General features: G+C 40.4%; 1 long non-coding RNA gene across 1 annotated transcript in view; it reads left to right on the plus strand.

Moving 5' to 3' along the window:
• LOC113900986 overlaps positions 1 to 17,032 on the plus strand; it is a 66,214-nt gene extending 49,182 nt beyond the window's left edge. Inside the window, exon 2 of the long non-coding RNA XR_003513270.1 lies at positions 15,950 to 17,032. This is a non-coding gene — a long non-coding RNA (uncharacterized LOC113900986). The remainder of the gene's footprint in view (positions 1 to 15,949) is intronic.
• The last annotated feature ends 120 nt before the right edge of the window (positions 17,033 to 17,152 follow it).

Here is a 17,152-nt window from a genome sequence, read left to right on the forward strand (position 1 = left end):
GATTCTCTAGGCAAGAATACTGGAGTAGGTTGCCATTTCCTTCTCCAAGTTTGGGTCTAGTCCCTGAAAAACTAAACACATTTTGTCATAGAATCAGCACCTCCAAGTTGAAGCTAAGCAGGAAAACTTTGACTCCTGTAGCAAGAAGGAAAAAGAGATTCTGAGAAGGGACCACAAGGTTTGCTCATTTTTACTCCTGGGCTTTGGTGACTTTGACCTGTTCTCTTCTTTGAGTTTCCTGGGCTTCTTAGCAAGCCATGGAGGAATACCACAAGTACTTCCCCTCGCAAATCTGGGATTCTGCTTCAGTGAAGGACAGGGGAGAAGCTGCTTTGGGGCTGTCATTGTTTTAACTTCTCAAGGTGAGAATTCAGACACAGCCTTTAAATATGTTACAGCCTATGGAAGAACACACTTTGGCCACCTGATGCGAAGAGCTGACTCATTTGAAAAGGCTCTGATGCTGGGAAAGATTGACAGCCTGGGGAGAAGGGGACGACAGAGGATGAGATAGTTGGATGGCGTCACCAATTCAATGGACATGAGTTTGGGTAAACTCCAGGAGTTGGCGATGGACAGGGATTGCGTGCCGCAGTCCATGGGGTCACAAAACGTCAGACACGACTGAACCGAACTGATGGAAGAACTTATTCATTCATGGACATCTTCATTCATTCAACATCTGCTGAATGTCTTTCATACTCCAGGAATCAGTCAGTCTCTAGGAAGTAGGAAGTGGACAGACCGTGACTCTCTGCTCTCAGAAGCACCTGATAGCCCCAAGGGGACAGATGGGCGAGCTCACAATCCAATATGATGTGATGATGTGATGGTGCTTATAAATGAGGTGTGAACCAACCACTACGACGGGGCCCCCCAGTAAGCCACCCCCCAGGGGAATCAGGTCATGGAGTGTGATAGTCAAGCTGGAGGTTTCTCATCCAGAGAAATCACTTTAGTAGAAAAAAGAAAAGGCATTAAAAATCGGTTTTTCTTTTGGTTGATAAATACATGGATATACAACCGGGGTTAATACACATTATTAACCCACTACAGAACCATAAGTTGTAAGTGAAAAATGTCACAGACAAGATCTTTCCTGTTATCTAAATTTCATATTTCCTAGAGAACTATATAATCTGGATATTTAAAAGGCTTATTTAACTTTGCCAACCAAAGATTTTTACTGTTTAAGAGTGTTGGTCATTCATAAACAAGGGTCACTTATGCACAGTAGATCCCTTTTTATTCAAAATCCAAATTGAGGAGCTCAAAACAGTCATTTAAATCATGTTTTAAGGACTTCCCTGGCTGTCCAGAGGCTAAGACTTCACCTTCCCGTGCAGCGGGTGTGGGTTCAACCCCTGGTCAGGGAACTAAGATCCCCAGTACCTCACAGGCAAAAAACTAAAAATGTAAAACAGAAGGACTATTGTAATAAATTCAATAAAGACTTAAAAAACACGTGTTCTACAATTTCTTTAATAGAAAACCCTTACTAGGTCAAGTCAAGGATTTATTATTAAAATTAAGATCCTCATCGTCTGTCAGAGGATCAGGACAATACCACATTAACATCTAAAACCATGAAATTTTGAAAGACCTTAAACATTAAACCAAGGTTAAGTTTAGTAGATTATTATTGCCAAACATATTTGACTAAATGTTAATTCCCTGAAAACTTACTACTTTAGTATTTGACAAACAGTAAGCAAACAAAATTATTAAGCAAAGGGTCCCTCCCCACATTGGTTTCAGCCATCTCTCCCCATCTTAGATAGGAGACTCCATCGCTGTAGTTTTTCAGGTTAAAAATGCACACACTTAGTTGTTGCCTAAGGTTAAGAGGGATAGGAGAACTAAGAACGAAAGCTAAAGAGGATAGATCTTTTGTTGTGGTGAAAATTTCCCAAACTGATTTTAATGATGGTTGTACAATTCTGTGAATATCGAAATACCTATGTTGCTTAGTTTCTGCTTTTATTGTCTGCCTTCTTCTGAATGTGAGCTTCATGGGAGTGGGTCTTAAAACTTTGTCCCATTCACTGTTAATCCCAGAGAGCATAGAATATATAGAATATGTACTAGACCCTCAGAAACAGATGTTAGATACACTCTCGTGCAGGCTCAGTCATTTCGTGTCTGACTCTTTGTGACCCCATGGACTATAGCCCACCAGGTTCTTCCGTCCATGAGATTTTCCAGGCAAGAATACTGGAGTGGGTTGACGTTTCCTCCTCCAGGGGATCTTTCTGAACCAAGGATCGAACCTACGTCTTCTGCACTGGCAGGCAGATTCTTTACCACTGCACCAGCTGAGAAGCCCTGACTCTCAAGACCACATTACTACAAACACTGGAAAGCACTGATTGGAAGCAGAGCATCCAACAAGTGCCCAAGCCTACGTGTCCGTGGCAGAGGGGCAGTATTTGGCGTTTTCCTAAACAACACAAATATTTTAGGTTGAATAACTATATTCATTGGAAAGAATCGTTTTAAGAGATTCCTTAGATAACTGAGAGTTTACTGCATTGTTAAATGTTTTAATGAAGTGTGCTCTCATAGAAACTGTTTCATCTAAACATACTGGAGTCTCGTCTTAATTTTAACTTTGCTAATTAAGTTATGCAAAGGAAATGCAGAAGGGATTTCAGTGAAGACCAGACGCAGGTCCTGCTTCGTATACAACATACATTTGATTCTTCTGACACATTTTAATGACTTTGTAGATAACCAGCCAGATCATCCTGATTATATCATCCAGTGTTAATAATTATCTTTCTGAATTTATAGTCCGTTTTCTAAGGAATCCAACTATCAGAGAAGCATCTGTTTGTCCCTCATCTATGATTTCTTTCTTGCTTTTAATTTCACTACTGAAACCAAAATGCCATTTACACTAGTTAATTCAAAATACAAAATTCCACATTGCTCATGCAATTGAATACTGGATTCTTACCTGATGTAATGCTACAAAGTTATTTATAGAAGCTCCAGTGTCCAAAAGATATAAAAAGATTTACTCCCAGGTGGCTGCCTCTGGGGGAAAAAAAAAAAACTAAAGTAGCTGGTAAAGTTTGGGTAAGGATCACAAGGTCAAATACAAATATATATTTACCACCTAACATATCCCACATAGGATATTAAGCTCAGGATTTTTTTTCTTAAAAATACGAATTTCTCAGTAATCCCAAAACTCAAATCACTTGAATAACATTTATTTCCTTTACAGCAAATATTTGCACTCGCCCCCATTTTGTTCAAAGCAGGAGTAGATTTCTCCCTATTCCTCTACAAGGGTACTTTAAAAATACATACGTAAAATTATCATACAAAAGAGAAGCTACATTACACTATATCTAATGGCTATTAACCAAATGGGTCATTATAAATTGGAAATAATCAGGAATTGGATGCAAAAATACTTTGCCAAGTAGCAAGGCTTTTTAAAACACACGCAGTCAAGTAGAGACTAAGACACAGAGAACAAATGTATTGACAGCAAGGGAGAGGAAAGCATTGGGAGATTAGGGTTGACAGATATACAACTGATACTGTATATAAAATAGATAACTAATAAGAACACACTGTAGCGCACAGGGAATGCTACTCAGTGCTCTGTCATGACCTAAATGGGAAGAAAGTCCAAAAAAAGGGGATATATATATATATTTATATATGTAAACCTGTGGCTGATTCACTTTGCTGCACAGCAGAAATTGACACCACATTGTAAAACAACTCTACTCCAGTAAAAATTAATTTAGAAATAAACAAACAAATAAATAAAAAGGGTGACCAAAACCACCTTCATGGCTTAGCAAATAATATAAAATTGACAGTTTCAAATAAAATGGTATGTGAAAAACAAATCGCGTTTGGTTCCCTCCTCCCTCTCCAGGGCTGTCATGGGAAAGAAAAGGCATTTATCTGGGCTTTGGGGAGTGGGAGTCTGGCCCGAGGTCCAGGCGTGCCTGCAGACAAGAATATAGTGTTCAGAGGTTGGTTACAGCACCTCCTTTATCTCCAGGGCATAAACCCCTCACAATCCAACCCCCTCCGCGATGGCTGTGGTTCTTCTGGAAAGAGGTGGAAAAGAAACTTGAGGAAGGAGGAAGCATAAAACAGAGCTGAGTATTAATCCGCGTCAAAGTACTTAGAGTAATCAATATTTCAAAAATTAATGCAAAATAATGTGAGAATTCAAGGTCCTTTGAGGATTTTCTCGCAGTCACCTTACTCTGTCATTTAAGCAAGATTCAAACGAGAGCTTGGGACACTCCAATGCAAAGCAGTGGGTCTCTGTAAATTCCAGGGCTGGGAGAGAGAGAATCCAGAGAACCACTCGTCTTCCTCCTCAACTTTACCAAAACCACGTGTTCTATGTGGCTAAAACGGAAGTGTATTCTAGATTTTAAGCTTTTGCAAGGAAGTATCTCTTTAAAATATTAAGAATCATTCCCGTCTAATGCATGTTTGTGCTTCAGATTGAATTTGACTCTTACTTTAATTTGAAGGTGTATGTTAAGTCACCCCAAAGCATTTTTCCTTTACATTTAATAATATTTTACAACCAAACCATGTCTCTTTCCCTTGAAGCCCAGAATCTTCTAAAGTTTCAGGAAGGACTTCAGTTGACATCTTTCTGGCAACAGTGGAAAGAGTCCTTCAACTGTTTTCTACGAGGTTTACACCCACATTTCACATTTTAAAATGAAGGCAGGGACTTCCCTGGCGGTCTCGAGTGGTGAAGACTTTACCTTTCAATGCAGGAGATGCAGGTTGGATCCTTTGTCGGGGAGCTACATCCCACATGCCTCATGGCCAAAAAAAACAAAACATGAAACAGAAGCAGTATTGTAACAAATTCAATAAAGACTTTAAAAAAAAAATCGTCCACATCAAAAAAAAAAATCTTAAAAACAAAAAAAATGAAGACATTTTTAACCCTGTATCTGATTTTCTTTTCCATCCTGGGCACGTTAAGGAGGAATGAGTCTTTTGTCTCAGGGGTCCTGCAAGGAGGATAGTGACAGGCTGGCAGCTCTCACTACACATGGCCTGTGACTTTCTGAGTCAATTCCCGGCCTCTAAACCCAGGACTGCTCCGGCACCTAAGCTGCCTGCTCTTCTGCAGACCGTGCACTCTGTCCAGTGAGTTGCCTTAGAGTTGCCTTATCGTCCAACACGACGACTCCTCTCTTGCACCTCAGGAAATCCTTTCATGTGTCTCGTTCATTTTTCATTTCCATTGTACATGTTTTTCCCTGATTTCTCTGCCATGCCTGCAATGAAGTGGAAAGAGTTAAACTATAACAATAAAAAACAAAATTGGAAAAAGAATTACTTCCTCCTTCAACTCATAGAAATTGAACATCAAAATAGCCAGGATTTCAGAAGGAAAAGAATTTAATCTCATAAAATGCCTTGGTGTCAGGGATGTGTGGTGGGGAGAGGAAGGGCGGAGACTCAGCCACCTTCTGATGTCAAGGTCATAGTTATTCCAAATTCTACAGCTGCAGGTATGCTCTGCTCACCTAGATAGCTCGCCTCTTCAATCGTCACAAGCAGACAATCTCCCTCTTTAACTATAATCATGACTTTTGCCATAAACTCTATTTTGTCCCCAATTAATGGTGCTTACCAACATTTGGAAATTATTCGATCTGTTTCTGTTCTTTTATTTTTAATATTTCTAGGATTTTGCTTCATATGAGCAGGATATAGTAACTTTAAAAAAAACCCACTGAGCTGGTGTCAATCTTGAAATACATGTGTTTAATCTATTAACATTTATTGCAACTACCAATACATTTGGAATTTGTTTTACTGCAATTCATTTTCATTGCCCCTCTTTTTTCTTTCTATTTTTGTGATTTCTGTGTGTTTGACACAAAGTTTTCAGTATTCTTTTCATTCATTTGTCCCAGAAAATTGACTATAAATGTTTTCTAAGCAAGATCTATGGGCTTCCCTAGTAGTTCAGGCGGTATAGCATCTTCCTGCAATGCAGGAGACCCAAGTTAGATACCTGGGTTCAGAAGACCCCCTGGAGAAGGAAATGGAAACCCACTCCAGTATTCTTGCCTGGAGAATTCCATGGACAGAGGAGCCTGGCAGGCTACAGTCCACTGGGTCACAAAGATTCTGACACGACTGAGCAACTAACACATACACAAGCAAGATCTATGGTGACTTCCAAGATCTATGGAAGACTCTCATCTTCTGAAAAACAAGGGTCCCAGCTCACACTGTCTCCTGATTAGGCCCCCTCCTCCCCCTCAAACCCCCTCGGCCACCGCCGTCTCTCTCAGTCTCTCTCACTGTATGTCTCCCATCATTCCCTCTGTCCTACTATTGCAGTTTAATACACTTTTGCTGCTAGTCTCTCAGTCGTGTCCCACTGTTCGAGACCCCATGGACTGTAGCCCACCAGGCTTCTCTGTCCATGGGATTCTCCAGGCAAGAACGCTGGAGTGGGTTGCCATTTCTTCCTCCAGGGGATCTTCCTGACCCAGGGATTGAACCTGTGTCTCCTGCATTGCAGGCAAATTCTTTACCATCTGAGCCAGCAGAGAAGCCCTTCATCACTTATAAGTTCCATCTTGAAAAACAAAAGAAAAAATGATTTGTTTTTACAACTGCACTGTCAGTTTTACTGTTATTTTTCGGTCCTACTCCTCTCCACGTTTATTTTTCTTCTTTGTAAAGTACATCATAAGGAATTATTTCAATAAGTTCTGCAAATAGTTAACTCTATCTTTGCACTTCTGAATTAAAAAAAAAATCTCCTTAATGAATAATAAGTTTCTGAATTCTACTGGGTGTAGAATTCAAGTTCAATGGAACCCAAGGTATTGGTCCATTGTCTACCAGCGTTATCGTCAATGAGGAGTCTGGTGTCCAAGACTTTAACCTGTAAACTGTTTTTTTGTTGGTGCTGATTTGATTTCTTTTTTTTTTAATTAACGCTTTATATAATATACCATGCTTTTGAAATGTGAGGTTTTTTTACAGTCCAGTACATGAACAACCTTGGTGAGCATTCTGTGTGCACTTGAAAAGACTGTGTATTCTATAGTTGTTGAGTCTTTTATTCTGTAAATGTCGGTTAGGTCAAGATGGTGCCATTCACATCTTCTATATCTTTACTGACTTATGCTCTAGAAACAACTGATTTTTCTAGTTGTTCTGTCATTTACTGATGAAATAGTAATGAATTTTCCATTGCAACTTCGATTATCTATTTCTCCTTTTAGTTCTGAGAGTTTTTGTTTTGAACCTCTCTTACGGATTGCATCATAATTATTATGTATACATTACAAGCAGACCTCAGAGATTTTACAAGCTCCATTTCAGACCACTATAATAAAACGAATATCTCGATAAAGTAAGTCACAGAAAGTTTTTGGTTTCCCAGTGCATGGAAGAGCTAGGTTTACATTGTTCTGTAGTCTGTTAAGTGTACAAAAGCACTGTGTCTTTTAAAGAATGTACATGCCTCGATTAAAAATGCTTTATTACTAAAAAGCACTATCACCTGAGCCTCCAGTGAGTCCTAAATTTTTTTGCAAAAGTAACACCAAAGATCAGTGCTCACAGAGACTTCCCTGGCGTTTCAGTGGTTATGACTGCCTTCCAGTGCAGGGGGTACAGATTTGATACCTGGTCAGAGAACTAGAGTTCACATGTCTTAGAGCCAAAAACCAAAACATAAAACAGAAGCAGCAAGGTAGCAAATTCATTAATGACTTGAAAAAACAGATCAGTGATCACAGTTCACCATGTATATAAGGAAATATAAGTGTAATACAATATGTAATATAAATATAACAATGTAAATATAATATAAATATAATAATGTAAATATACTATTGATATAACAACTATAAAAATAATAATAATGTTTGAAACATTGAGAGAATTACCAAAATGTGACACAGAGGTACGAAGTGAGAAAATGTTGTTATTGTTGTTCAGTCACTCAGGTGTGTCCAACTCTTTGCGACCCCATGGACTGTAGCCCACCAGGCTTCCTATCCATGGATTCTCCAGGCAAGAATACCGGATGAGTTGCCATTTCCTTCTCCAGGGGATCCAATTTCTGACAATTTAACTAACCTCCCAGAATCAGTTTAACCAGAGACTTGCTGTAAGGATTAAAGGAGATGGTGTTTATGACGTGCCCAGGCTAAGAGCTTGCTAAATGAGTATCGCTCCTGCAGAGCCTGCTGATAACAATACTGTTGCAGCTACTACAGAAGCGAAAGGATCCATGGACCAGGACCCAGAAGCTGGGAAGTGCAGAATGACAATGGGTTTTTTTACAGCTTGTCACAAGTCAGCAGCATTTGGTGTCTACCGTGCTGGGTAGAGAGCTAAATTATGAAACTTGGCTGGGAACCAGAAGGTGAGGCTGGAGGTGGAGCAGGAGCTCAGGGCAGATCTGAGCAAGGGGAGCATCAGCTGGGCTGCGGTGAGCAGTGGCAGCAGACTTCCTTAGATAGAGCAGCATCACTGCTGCCAGGTGATAGCTCTGTGACCTCCTGCTCCCCTGGAGTTTGTACCAGTGCACGAGTTCCAGGCCTTGAATCTGCCTGGTAGTCAGTGGAGCTCAGGCCCTGCCCCTTCACCACTTCGGCCGAACGCAGAGAGTGCTTGCATGCATGCTAAATCACGTCAGTTGTGTCCATGTCTTTGCAACCCTATGGACTGTAACTCGCCAAGCTCCTCTGTCCATGGGATTCTCTAGGCAGGAATACTGGAGTGTGTTGCTATGCCCTCCTTCAAGGGATCTTCCCTACCCAGGGATCAAACTTGCATTTCTTATGTCTCCTGCATTGACAGGTGGGTTCTTTACCACGAGTGCCACCTGGGAACTCACAAATGCAGAGAGATGGACCTTTATTAGAGGTGAGACTCCAGTGATAGAGACGAACAGGACTGGAGATGTTTCCCACCCAGGTACAAAGACCATACAAATACACAGGGGTGGTGGTTACACACCACACATTAAAGGTGGGTAAGTGATTCTAGGTCTTTCCATAGCTCCCATGTTGAGAGTCTCTCCGGTTCCCCGTGGCTGTTGGGTGTCTCTATAACCTTCCCCAAGCACAGACCTGCAGTCCATAACATTGTGGGCAAACAGGAGACAGGCAGCAGAAGAGCTCTGTAAACCCGCTCACCTCTGGTCTTACCATCTGCCCTCCACAGAGCTGATCTGTCCAAGGTCACCATGAGCTCATCTTTCGAAACTTCCCATGACAAGTCTTTTCATAAAAGCTTGAATTTCTAACTTTAATAGGCTGATGATAATAAAAGCAATTGTTCAGAAGCCAGAAAAACTAAATAAGTCAAGAGGATGATAAAGATTTAAACATAAGTCATATTTAGATATTTTTAACCAAGTAATATGCTAGAAAAATATTTCTTATTATTCTTTAATTAGGCAAAGATGCATAAAGGCCATAAAACACTGTATCTCTATCGCAGTCTGCTTTGACTTCGGTAAACAAAAAGCTCTTCTTTGCCAAGTTCCCCAACTCAAGAAGTAGAAGTGTCATGTCAATGAAGTTAACAGTTAAGAACAAAGTATTTTAACTTCAAATTGTTATTCAGGAAAGAATTTTGAGGACTCCTTTAAAAAAAATTGGCAGTTGTCATTTAATATATGATGTGATCTAAAAGCGTATTATTTTTTAATGTTACCTAGGAGATTTCATCAGCTTCCTGACATTCTTAATCTTTGGTATAATTGTCTAAATTGATAGAACATCTTTTATTAAACGGATCAAGTCACACCCTGCCCTTTCATAAGTCAAGTAAACAGGTGTGATTATTCAGGGCTCGGAGTTCTTACTTCCTTTGTCTCGCTTTTTTCTTTCCCCCCTCCAACCCTCTTAAAACTCTCTGATAATGATAAAAGTGACATTGTCTTAAATGATAAGAAGCACCAAAATTATTTTCTCCCTGACCTTTATCGCTTGCTGAACAAGTAGCTTCTGTTAGCAAAAGAGTTCAAGCTTTTTCTTACAAAGGATTCCTGGCATCGTGCCGCAAGAAAAACATTTATTGTTTCTGATAAGGAAAGTTATTAAGCCCTCATCTTTTCTCAGAAAACCATTTAAGCAAAATAAAATTGAAGAGTATTTTAGGAACTACAGAAGAAGCAATTGAAGGGAAGGGCTTCCCTGGTGGCTCAGATGGTAAAGAATCTGCCTGCAAGGCAGGAGACTCTGCAAGGCAGGTTCAAACCCTGAGTCAGGAAGATCCCCTGGAGAAGGAAATGGCAACCCACTCCAGTGTTCTTGCCTGGAGAATCCCATGGACAGAGGAGCCTGGCAGGCTACAGTCCAGAGTGTTGCAAAGACTCAGACATGACCAGAGACTAACACACACAGGGGCAAAAAAAAAAATTCATAGGTTACATTTTCTGCAGATTCTCATGGAGTTTTAGAACTTGGACTGTGTTTCTTGAATTGCATAAAATACATATCCAGGATAATTGTTGGCATCATTTTGATACCCTGTGGCACATTTAAATCACTAAACTTGAAAGTAGAAAAAGTAAGTTTTGTAAAAAGAAGTTGGGGAGAGCAAATAACAGGAAAAAAATCACATGAAATTCACATAATGGGCTGATTACGCTTGAACCTCTGCAATTGGCTATTTCTTGGATTGAGGGGTTCAGAACCAATTTTCATCTCCTTTTAAACCTAAATGTGTGTGTGTTTGCATCAAAAGTGTTGCCACCATTTGTTAAAAAGGCAGTGCATGTGCAAAGTTTCATCACTTGGTAGTTAGCTGCCTTTACTGTTTTTTTTTTTTTTTTTTCTGGGGCTTTGAAACAAACCAGTGTGATCTATGTATCCTGTAGGCTGCAGAGTCCATGAGAACGGAAAGACACTTTTGTCATTAATTCTTAAAAAACTATGGACTAAATGGCTGCCAAGTCAAAGTTATAACAAAATCCCTTCCTTTTGTTCCCAAAAAGTGTGGGTTGCTTTTACACTGTGCTCCATTCAACTGTAGGTATAGCATATAGTCAGAGAAAAGACACCTAGTATATTAAAGCCACATAAAAGGAAGCATGCATTTACAAATAATAAGATTCATTAAGGAAAATAATAGAAGTGGCAGTAATACTCATTAAGTCGAGAATTCATAACTTGAGATTTCTCATTCACAATGAGCTTCATGGTATGCCACAGTCTTTAATAGTCTAGCTGCTTTTTGTAATCCTTTCCTTAAAAGGCTTTGCATGTTAGAATATGCAAAATACACATAAAAGACCGGCTTCTCTGACCATCTCTTTGTGTTTGGGTATAGATTTCTGTATGGCATAATATTTCCACTTGTGCTGGCTTCCTGGCATGAGAATGTTTATTGCGCTCATTAGCTAAGAGGGTATCGGCAGTGGTCCAATGCACACAGATCTGCCTTCTGATTTCAGCCATTAAATTGCAATGGGGATTCACGGGCTTTAACATCGTGGGTGTGAGAATAATAAAACGGAGCTCCATCTTTAGCCCAGTTACCATGGATGCAGTTAAAGGTCAGAGTGCCAGCTGCTAACTAGTTGCCTTTTGAGCTATGTCTCCCCACCTGCTCTGGGTTTTCAAGCACTCTGTCCCTCTAGGTCTGTCCCGGAACACCTTCACCCACTTTAGTGACACACTCACCTCTCCCCTCTAAGACAGAGGACTCCCCCTTTCAAGACAATGGTTGCCATAGGTCTCGTCTTCTATTTATGTTTTATAGATGGGTACAGAATCGGAAGAAAGAGGCTATAATAAAAATACACACTGCTGTTGCTTCAGCATCCTCAATTCTCCGCTCATTTTCTGCACATCACTCTACATGCCTAACAAAAAAAAAAGAAGTATAGTAAATTCCCATCTCTGTTAAAACTGGTAATGGGTTCAGGCGCTGATGCATTCACAACATGAAACATCAACTTCTTCATTCGGCCCAAAGTCCTAGGAGTTAATTCCCTGTACTGCATGAAGTGTCAAGGTAATTACAGAAGACCAGCCCTATTTCTCCGTGCGCCGCCTGGCTTCCCGAGCCCCTCTGTTTACAGATGCACCAACGCAGAACCACAGTGCTTTCATTCAGCTGAGCTTCTTAATCGAAAAGGTTTGGACAATGTTGGATTTTCAAAAAGAAGAACTGTGTCTGTGGCGGGGGGTAAGGGGTGCAGAATTAAAAGTAGCCAAGCAAAATCAAGTGCATGGTAAGAAAGCTGAAAGCGCTATAAAATATCCCCTGATGTCAACACCTCATTTCAATAGATTTTAAAACTCCTGTTCATTTCCAAAAGACGGTACTATGAGCCTTTCCCCAAGTAACCTAACTGGGGATCTAACCTAACACGATCACATTTTGAGATATTCGGGGAACATGTAGCTAAAAAAAAAAAATTCCTTGGGGAAAGTTTATTGTTTTTCTTTCTGTGTAGATATAACTCCTAACTATGTGTAGCTATATAAGCCAGAATACAAAGAAACTTAGAAAAAAAAATGTTGTGCCCCTCTGTTTTAAACATACATTTATATAACTTGTCATTTCATAAAAATAAATTAAGTATTATATGAGCCAAATGTTTCAATTCCACACAAGAGTGGTTTCTGGGACTCTTGGCAGAATGCCACTATATTCATTTTTATTTCAAACACAATGTGAAGTCTTTAATTTTAATATACTTTGTAACTATAATGGTTATAAGGCATATACTGTATTAATTCATCCTCATCCTTTTCTGGTCCTGGGCAGATTCCACTGAGGAACAGAAAGACGCCCTGATTTCATGTGTCTTACATACTTGAAAATATTGCTGAAGAGTCGAGCAGAATGTAGACCGGAGAGCACAAGAATCTGAAGCTGAGCCTTCAGGGCTCTGTGCCTTAAATGCTGACACTAGCTTTGACATCTTGTCCTTCCGCATCCCTGGTCCCCAAGTTTAATGGCCAGGTGGAAAGGTGAGGGGCGCCCCCTGGGGCTCTTCCCCAGCTCCTGAGTCCCGACGCATCTCCCCAGGGAGCCGTCTCTCAGCCTGTCCTCAGTCTGGAACTGGGCATCAGTTGGTTAGCTGATGGGAGCCTGTGTGTGGCAGCCTGTGTGATGGCAGTGTGTCCAAGGGCCCCTTTTTTCTCTGGAATGCCACCAGCCAGCAGTCAGAGAAACAGCAGAGAGAGAACACCAGGATAGCCCAATCCCAGCTCTGCCAGGAAAAGGAAAGACCGATCCCAGGAAGAGGGAACAGAGTGGCAAGGATGGACACATATGTAACTCTACTAATCCCCAGTGACAGTCCTGGGTTTCAGAACGACCTTCGTAGCACAGTGGAATTTCTTCATTAAAGCGCTGCTGAAGGGGGCGGAAGGGAGAAGTCATCTCCCTAAGCCGTGTGGCAGTATCTTGGGGACACCAAGCTAACACATTTCCAGCGATCACGAAGACTTCAGCTCCACTCTTCCTCTGCCACACTTCTAATCAGAGAATTTCTTCCTGTGCCTTGTTTACTGTTGATATTTTCAGGCTGATTGGAGAGGAATGACATTTTGACAATTTACTATAGCAGTAAGCACTGTGCAAACAAAAGGTGCTGATGAAAACGGGAACCCATTATTATGTAAATGACAGCTGAGTAACACAGACTCCATCTCCCAGTCACCATCATTGAGACCAGTTTTACTCAATGATAATAATTTTCATGATTGCAGACTTCAGAGTGATCAGAAATATGCTTTCGCTGTTGCATTTATCTACCGCTGGTACTTGACCCTTAATTAAATTCTGAAACTTTTTTATATAATAAAGTAAAATACAGCTGACACTTCTGCTCAAACAAAGAGGCTCCAACACAGAGCTACCAAATAAGATAAAGGTATTCCAGACTTACCTCGCCGTATTTATAGTAAACATGGATGGTACAGTGTATTTTGAAAGCTAGCTTAAAGTTTAAAATGCAGATGTGTGCTATCAAGCGATTTCAATTCTGTGCTTCAGAGCTGCTCCTCTTAAATGGTGCTAAATATCTTGGACACGTCATAATAAAAAAAAAATCTGTTTAAAAGACATGTAAATGTGCTCTGAAAATAAGTTCTGTGGATTCTTTAAATCTTCCATCTTAATATCTAGACTATTCAAATCGAGTCTTCAAAACTATGCCATTTATTAAGATACACACAGCATGGTAAGCTGGCGTTGAGTTTTGTAAGGGAATATTTTCTTCATAAATTCATTCTTGTCTTAAAAGGAGAAAAGCCGAGGCAAATCTGAAGACAGCATTTTGGCTTTAATGAAAAATTGATTGGCTAAAACAGATGTCAAAGTGAAAATACAAAGAAGTCAGGCATTATGCGTGTATCAGCTTTTCTTTTTAAGCGTTCCTGATGGAAGAATACACTTTGGCTAATGTGTTCTCATTCTCTTGAAATCTTTCTAGTGCTTCAGAGTGTTTATTTACCTTGAAGTTTTCAGAGTCTCAGGATAGGTAAAAAGGTCTTCATTGAATATGTTAATAAGGAAAAGTCAGCTTGAAGGGGCAATTGAATGAGCCCATTTTTTAATTTTTTTTTTTTTATATAACCCTTTGTAACCAGGCAGCTCATGGAACCAATGAGCTCCGAAGGTAATTACTTAAGTGGGTTTCATGAAGAGTAGAGAGATGATTGGGCCACATTAAATAACAATTGTGTCCTTAATGATGTGTTGGGCTATAATGCAAACATCCCTCCACCATCACTCGCAGGATCTCCACTGTACCTTTCTAACGACCCCCAGGCCCTCCATCTCCCTGCCTCAACTGGGGGCTTTCAGAGACTGTATAAACACTAAGTGAGCTGGTATATTTTTTTAGACTGCAGGGCCTGCAGCTGCGTGGTCATTGATAAATTGGCTATGAATTGCTGAAATACTTCATATGAATATAAACATTGTTGTAGCTTTGTAACTGAAAAAACATGGAAGAAAGAAATGTGCTTGACTTGAGAGAGAAGACTACAGTTCAGAACGCAGCCTTCTAGAGATTTCCTTCTTGGTGCAGTGTAAAGGTCTCGTTTACAGGGAAACCAGCATAAAAAGTCCAAAAAGTATGGGGATGTAGTGGAAATTTTCTTTACTAAAAAGGGATGTTTTAAAGAAAGTAATTCAAGTGTGGTTTTGAGTTTAGGTATCAGTGGTTAAAAAAAAAAAAAAAAAACACCTGCCAATACAGGAGACTTAGGTTAAATCCCAGGGTCAGGAAGATTCCCTGGAGAAGGAAATCACAACCCACTCCAGTATTCTTGCCTGGAGAATCCTATGGAGAGAGGAGCCCTGTGGGCTACAGTCCATGGGGTTGCAAAGAGTCAGACACAACAGCGATTAAACAACAACAATGTGTATAGAGGCAGAAAATACTACTGCAGCATGTTATATTCTTTTCAAACATGTAGTAATCTGAGTGTTTGTGTCCACTCCATTTGTGTAGAGATATCATAATAAATATACCTGATGTCTGAGTTAGGAGTTACATGAGATGCTACCTAACCCTGAAAGAATTTTCACAGTGGTGTAAACTTGTAGGAGAAAAATAAAATGGAAAGGGTAATGCGCCCAGGGCCATAAATTTTCTGGTAACCCCTAATAGTATCTTTTTGTGGACATGGCTGTTGAATCTTTTAGATGATCATGAAATCTCTACTGCTAAAATCAATAAATATATTTCTGAGTTAATTCCAATAGAATGGACAAAATGCAATCAGCTGTCCAAATACTTTTCACTAAATTCTAACTCTTGGGATTAACTCTGTACCCATTTCAGAGAATGGGAAAATGAGGTACCTAAAATGAGAAAACTCCTCTGAAATTTCACTGTAAGTTAAATATATGGTGGGGAATGGAAATGAACCAATCTCTCACCTCTTCTCTTTTTTTTTTTTTTTTGTCTGTCTGCTTGTTTTAGTTGAGTAATGAAGACATTGAGATAAGAAGTGATACAGAAACAGACATATGCGCCACAGAAAAACCACAATCCAAGCTCATGTTGAAACATGTGTTCCCAGATTGGACTTTGGAAATAAGTACCACCAAACCTCTCCATGTTAATTCTTCAAATTAAATGAGGGTAGTGTAACTATGGGGCTTCCCAAGTGGCTCAGCAGTAAAGAATCCGCCTGTAATGCAGGAGACAAGTTCAATGCAGTTCAATCCCTGAGACGGGAAGACTCCCTAAAGTAGTAAATGGTAACCCACTTCAGTATGCTTGCTTGGAGAATTCCTTGGACAGTGGAACCTGGTAGGCTACAGTCCACAGAGTCGCAGAGAGTCAGGCACAACTGAGCATGCGTGCATAGCACCTGTATATCACAATCTCCAATTCTGCCTTCTTGGATGAAGCACCTATGGTACACCAAGTGTGGAGCTTTGCAGATGTAAGAACAGCAGCCTTGAACAGAGGAAAGAAGAGGAGGAGGCCACCAAGGCTGGGTCCTGCGTCTTGTTTGATGCTTCCTTTTTGTTCACAGCCATCGGTGAGCTGGGGTATCAGACCCCATAGGAGGTTGCCTGTCTCTCTGCTTTCTCAGAGCTTGAATTGAACCCTGGTCTGATTGACTCCAAAGCAAGACTCATTCACAGCCTGAGCTGGCCAGTGGGGAAAGGGATAATCAAGGCTCAAGTCCAGATGCCCCAGTAGCATGCTGCAGGCACTGGCAAAGAAGCAATGCCACTGTACTGACTAAAGGAGACCACCCCTCATCCCGAATATTCTTTTAAAACCAAGGATGAGCTGCCATATGAGATATTACCTGACCAGCTCCTATTGAGTCCTGAGCGATCTGACTTTTCATCAAGTATTTTGTCCTGAACTCTAGAGAGTTAAGTATTTTGTGCCCATTTCACAGATTTGAGAAATGAAATTCATAAAGTAAAATATTTCTCCAAGGCTAGGATGAATGAATTGCACAGCTGGAAATGAGAGAAAAGCCAGGGGCACTTCCCCTGGTGGTGGTGGTGGGCCTCAGTCTTCCCTGGTCGCCGTGTTTGATTCCCAAAGAGCCTTTGTAAGTTTGTGTGCTATGATCCTCTCAGTGACATTTGAAAGTGAGAAGAACCAACTGTGATACACACACACAAACTCCTTCAAAATATCTTGGGCGCACTCTTT

This window comes from Bos indicus x Bos taurus, chromosome 11 (genome assembly GCF_003369695.1).
Source record: "Bos indicus x Bos taurus breed Angus x Brahman F1 hybrid chromosome 11, Bos_hybrid_MaternalHap_v2.0, whole genome shotgun sequence".
Classification (NCBI taxonomy): domain Eukaryota; kingdom Metazoa; phylum Chordata; class Mammalia; order Artiodactyla; family Bovidae; genus Bos; species Bos indicus x Bos taurus.